Below are 6,155 nucleotides of genomic sequence, written 5' to 3'. Positions count from 1 at the left end.
CCCTACTGTTACAGAGTTGTCATCACTCCTGCTGTCCCCAAATTACCCCCCACACCCCTCCTGCCCTCTACCTCTACCTCTGCTTCATCCCTCCATCATAATGCCAGTTTATTCACCTCCTGATACGTCAGTCAGCAGCCTGATGGAAGGATGCATTTGCTCTAATGAGCTGCTAAATTGACAGGCACAAGTGGAGCAATGGGGGCCTTCATTTTCAGGGAGGAGCGTGAGGGTAGGAGGGGGTTGTGATCGCTTCAGATGAGAATTTCATCATCCACTTCTCCACCTCCTCCCCCTCTCTCCCCTTTTCCCCTCGTTCCCCCCTTCTACCTCTTCTCTGCTGTCCCCCTCTCCTCCTGCCCCTCTTCCCCAAACCCCCCCCCCCCCCCCTCTGTTGCTGCCGATGGGAGCGGCCCACACCAAAGCCCCCTTTGTGCTCATTATCAACGGCTGCTGAGTGACAAACCTCCCTTACACTCACACACACACACACTCACACAGACACACACACACACACACACACACACACACACACACATGCACCTTCATCATCATGAATGCACATACTTACACACACATATGCACTTCAAAGCTTAAAATAGAATAAAAAACTGTAGGTAATTTAAACATTTTGATTTAGAATAGCGGCATAAAAATGCCATTCCAAGTCGCTAAATAAAGGTATGGAGAATTCAAAGTTAATATGCAACAAGCAAAAGACCATTCATGCGATCTGGGAATAAACTGAATTATACTGTAATGATATTGTACTGTTAGCAGTTGGTGTCACTGTGCATTGTCCGTCTTCCCTGTGATTCCAAACACATTCCCATACAGCTCCAGCATTCCCATGAGGCTCCAGCACTGTGTCTGAGAGAGGGAGCCGGCTGGCAGGATCTGGAAGGGATTCACATGCCCACTTTTGAAGTTGGATTTACAGGTACAGCTGATCGTGTGGCTTGTGTCTTCGTAAAAAAGTCAGTTCACATGGAACAGAGATTATAAGTCTCCTCTGTGTGTATGTGCGTGTGTGTGTATGTGTGTGTGTGTGTGTGTCTTTTTGACCATAGTCTCATCATTACCCCTACATTTTTCTCCCACGCTCTCCTGTCACACATACACACACACACCTGCCCCATCTGTCTTGTCTTACACACACACACACACACACACACATACACACAAACACAGCAATTCTCTCCAGCAAAAACACACACCCCCACCCACACATTCCCTCTCTCTGTCTCTCAGTCATATTCTTGCGCCTTCAGCTGCTAGTGCACCTGTGCGCATGGTAGTCATCACCGTGGTAACACACACACAGCTGGGTGTGCCACTATCACTCGTCGAAAAGATAGCAAGCTACTGTCCTCTGTCTCCCACCCCCTATTTCTCTCTCTCTGTGTGTGTGTGTGTGTGTGTGTGTGAGAGATTTTGAATTTATGTCTGGGATGGGATGGATTGTTTCTTAGTTTTATACTTCAATGGAAACATTCCAAATGATGTCATTATAATGGGTGTGTATACGTGTGTGTGTGTGTGTGTTGTTATTTTATTAGTTCGAGGTATGGGGTTGTTTGTCTGGATGTGTACACATACACACGTGCACAAATAACACACAACGTGCACAAAAATACACATCGCATACAGGGGAGGTTGTTATATGTGATGCTGGCATGCCACAAAAGGCGATGAATGGATGCAGCTGTTTAGTTTGTGTAACCACGCTCACTCACTCACACACACACACACACACACACACACACACACAGAGAAAAGTAATGTCATATAGTTTGTGCACAGGTCAACAACAAAACACACTACTGACCCCTATAGGTGCAATCATGTTAGTGCAGGGTGCCACAATGTCCAATTGGAATCTGGGAGCACTCATTTGCAGACAACATTTTTCCGGTTAAGTTTGGTGAATCCGCCACACATGTTCATGATCATCATTTGTCCCTCGCCCTTACTCTCACTCGCCTCTACTGTCTATAGTACTGTCTCAATCTGCCTTTCAAGTCAGTGTCTCTCTCATATCCAGAAAATAATGAATGAGTCACAGTGGCAGGAAGAGCAGAGGGGAAAAGGGATTGGGACGCTCTTTCTTCACTTCATCTGTTTCTTCACGTTGGCTTTTCCATTGTATCACTGTGATTGGAAGTCCCATTAACACATTGGGCAGCATAGAGCAGGATGTGGTTACAGGATTAGAGGCTTGTCTGCTGCTTATACTAATAGGGAGATGACAGAAGACGTTTAGCCTTCCAGGTTAAAGCAGCTCTTTATATCCACTTGAGCAGCTCTTTAGATTCACTCAGGAAAGACCAGCAGCTGGACCCTGAGTGGGCTGGTTATAGAGAACTCACTCCTTCAGTGTTCTTCATAAGTTCTTTGAAATTAAAAATGTAGCAGTTCAGATGTTAGGGTGATACAAGTGAATAGTGAAAAGAACCCCTTAAACAGTTAAAAAAAATCAAAGAAAAATACTGCCTACTGTGGTAGAGGTTTGACCCACAGATGACACCAGAGGTTAGAACTGTAATTCTACTAAAAGCACGCACACGCGCTAAGAAATAACACTGATAAGTTAGCTACGCAATGGGATATAGCTGCCGCCTCCTCTCTTCCCTCGCAACCCATCCCCCTCTCCTCTCCTCTCCCTATCCCCCTCTCCTCTCCCCATCCCCCTCTCCTCTCCTCTCCTCTCCTCTCCTAATCTCTCCATTCATCTCCTTTACATAAACATTTCTGCAACAGTGAGGTGTCGGAGATGGTATTTATTTAAGGAGAATAGAATGCTTTCTCTCTCACACTCCCTGTTTGTGTGTGTGTGTGTGTGTGTGTGTGTGAGTGCATGCGTGTGTGTGTTTATGAGCCTGCAAAGTGCCTTTTCAAAATGTTCTACTATGATGATTCATGATAGTCAGTTGTACAAAAAACTCCCAACTTGTATCCTAATGTATCCCAATGTTTGAATGGCGTGTGTCCTTCACCAGGTGTTCTCTGTGAGTGCAGACACAGGCCTTTGGGCTACAGGCCCAAGTTCACTTTGGCTCCCGTGTCAATAGGTTATTTCATCAGTCACTAAACTGGCCGGGTCTTGCCACCTTCTTCACTGCGCGTCGGACTCATTTTTCACCAGAACCTGAACAGCCTCGCTTCTTGGCCCGGTGAATTTGGACGGTCTTCGCCGAGCCCTCCCATCCGATGTTTATACATTCCAGCCTCCTGTGCGTCCAACCTGTCACATACGATTCCAGGCTATTAACAGCCACCTGAACCTCATTAAGCACAGGCGGGAATACAAATATTTTTGGCCGAAGGGGCCTTGAGAAACAGGTTTCTAAACCACTACTATAGTCTATGTGTGGAGTAACACTGCTCTCTCTCTCCCTCCCTCCCTCCCTTTCTTTTTCTCTCCTTCACTGTTGTTCCCCCTCACCTGGTTTTACCCCCACCTGTCTGGGCTGAGCCAAGCCAAACACACGGTGCGTGTAAAACAAGCTTGTAAAGAACGAGGGACAGAGAGGAGTAAAAAAAGAGGGAGATGTGTGATGGAGAGAGGAAGCCTGTGAAAACACGCAGAGCAGCAGAGCGCAGGGTGAAAGGCCTCATGGGTAATAGCACAAGGTTTTATGGCGTGTGAGGTAATATGAGGGTAAGGCCAGATCAGGGTCTTTGTGTGTGTGTTTGCATGTGTGTTTGTATGTGTGTGTGTGTGTGTGTGTGTGTGTGTGTGTGGCAGAGAGAGAAGATCACAGATGACACTAGATGAGGCAGTGACGACTATAGGCCAACGCACAGACACAGAAACAAGCCTTTAGTTCATTTCTCTATGATCCCTAGCAGCCACAGCTTATGCTGCATGAGACTCATCATCAAAAACTCTACCAGCATACACACGACACACACACACACACACACACATACAGACAGACACAAATATCAACATAAAACACACTGTCAGACACATCACTGCACACAAACACATGCAGAAACACTGACTGATTTCTATAAATATTTCTGTATGTCTGTATACTATACAGCCTAACCTTATTATTATTCTCTCTCTCTCTCTCTCTCAATCACTCACTCTCTCTCTCTCTTACACACACACACACACACCTCTCCTTCAATCCTTCACCAGCCACATGGTTTCTGGACCTCCAATAAAGACCATTATTGCTTGAACAACCAGTGGACCTCCCTGTGGCACACCCACACACGCGCTATTCAGGTGGCTCAGGTGTTCCAGCAGAAGATTGTGTTGCAGGGCATGATGTCATGTGCTTTTACGGCACACACAGGCAATGCTGAGAGTGGTAGTAGTGGAGTCATTTAAGCAGTCATTGAATTTATTGCACCCCATAAAACAAAATGATCACATGAATTAAACTACAGCTACATTACCCTTTTTATGTAAATAGCTTTAAATCACACTTGTGCCAAAAAGTATATGGAGTGTGTGTGTGTGTGTGTGTGTGTGTGTGTGTGTGTGTGTGAGTGAGAGAGAGAGAGAGAGCAGGCAGAATTGTGTGATTGCCTGCATGTGTACCTGTTTGTGTGTGCAAGTGTGTGTGTGTGTGTGTGTGTGTGTGTGTGTGTGTGTGTGTGTGTGTGTGTGTGTGTGTGTGTGTGTGTGTGTGTGAATGCGCTGTGTGTATAGAAAAGTGACATTGAGATACACAAGCACAGGAAAACGCTTATTATTTTGTTGTCAAAAACTAGTTTTAGCCAGGCTTCAACATATGCCGTGTTTTGGACAGAAACACACACACGTACGCACACACACCAAGTTCTTGAGTCTGTTGTTACCATGTACAGCAAAAAATACAATACATTATATTGTGTAAAAAAGCTATATACTTTCTGGCACATATGTTGAATCTAATATATACACACATCCCCTATACTGGCCATTGGCTAGCAGTGCTCCTTCAATAACTACAAGATACTGTTATACTATAGTACCAAATCCAGTCTCAATCTATTTTGGTTCCAGGCCTTTACAAAACTAAATATCTCTAGTGCCATCTGCTGGCCAGACGAGAGAGGCACAGAGGTAGAAACAAATCTGCGCTCGATGGTGTTATAAGCCCCCACCGTCGACTTCAAGGCAGCTCTGTGACCGTCCACTTCAAGGCACCTAACCCTATCCTTAACCCTAAACCCTTGCCTAACCCTTGTGCCTTCCATGCAGTGCTGCCTGGAAGACAACGTTGGGGGCTTAAAACACCATCGTGCAATCTCTGCAAGACAGCTGCACAGATGAACTATTTCATTTAAATTGATCAAAATATGACTGCATATTAACTTAACATCTTAACATAACACACACACACACACACACACACACACACAAATAGAAGACATTTGAAGAAAATCTTCAAAATATTTGCCATTTTATTCCTCTTGAGCTGTGCTCTTCAGTCTCATGTAAAATATGGCCACATAGCCTCGGCTTTCTACTGTACCTGCTCTACTGTAGCAGACCATTGGGAGGCACCCTAGAATGCTGGGTATTTCAGAACTATGCGGAGAGCATATTGTTGAGTTACTGCATCTAATAACCAGATCTCTCCAATAAATCTGTGGATGACTAAATCTGTAATGTCTTGTGACCCTCATGTGGCTCTGATGTACAAAGTTCCTTTTCCTCAAGACAGAACGACCAGCAATAAAATCTCTCAGTAACTTTCTTTCCCAGCGCGCACACACACACACACACACTTTAGGGCTAGTTATTCAACAACTAGCTGATCATTTCTTTTTCTCTGAAAATGATAAATAGATTTGTCCTATGGGAAGCAGTTGATTATAATCAGCCAACGACAGTGACTGAGTTAAAAATTCTGGACCTACCACAGAGTATCCTGTAGCATCTGCTCAAGCATGTCAAAATATGTGTGATTAATGACTCTTATCAATCGAAAGTACCAGGGGAATACATTTGTTACTGACAAAGACCTGTTTGCATGACTGTGACATAGCCTACTAGGCTACACACTGGAGCTAGTTTTTAGGCCTAGCCTACACTTGATTCCCTCCCTTACAGAAAATAACTGCACTACTTTAGTGTCAAAGGATGTTATTTGCCTTTCTTATGCAGGAAATGCAATATTTTGGACATGTAAAAACCGCATTGTACTATA

The 6,155-nt window shown here is 44.7% G+C and overlaps 1 long non-coding RNA gene across 1 annotated transcript in view; it reads right to left on the bottom strand.

Annotated features, from left to right (window-relative positions):
- Window positions 1–2,804: 2,804 nt before the first annotated feature.
- The window catches only part of LOC121700337, a 25,629-nt gene continuing 22,278 nt past the window's right edge, over window positions 2,805–6,155 (bottom strand). Inside the window, exon 3 of the long non-coding RNA XR_006027195.1 lies at window positions 2,805–2,815. This is a non-coding gene — a long non-coding RNA (uncharacterized LOC121700337). The remainder of the gene's footprint in view (window positions 2,816–6,155) is intronic.

Source organism: Alosa sapidissima, chromosome 24, assembly GCF_018492685.1.
Source record: "Alosa sapidissima isolate fAloSap1 chromosome 24, fAloSap1.pri, whole genome shotgun sequence".
NCBI lineage: Eukaryota > Metazoa > Chordata > Actinopteri > Clupeiformes > Clupeidae > Alosa > Alosa sapidissima.
This window is presented reverse-complemented; position numbering and strand designations above follow the sequence as displayed.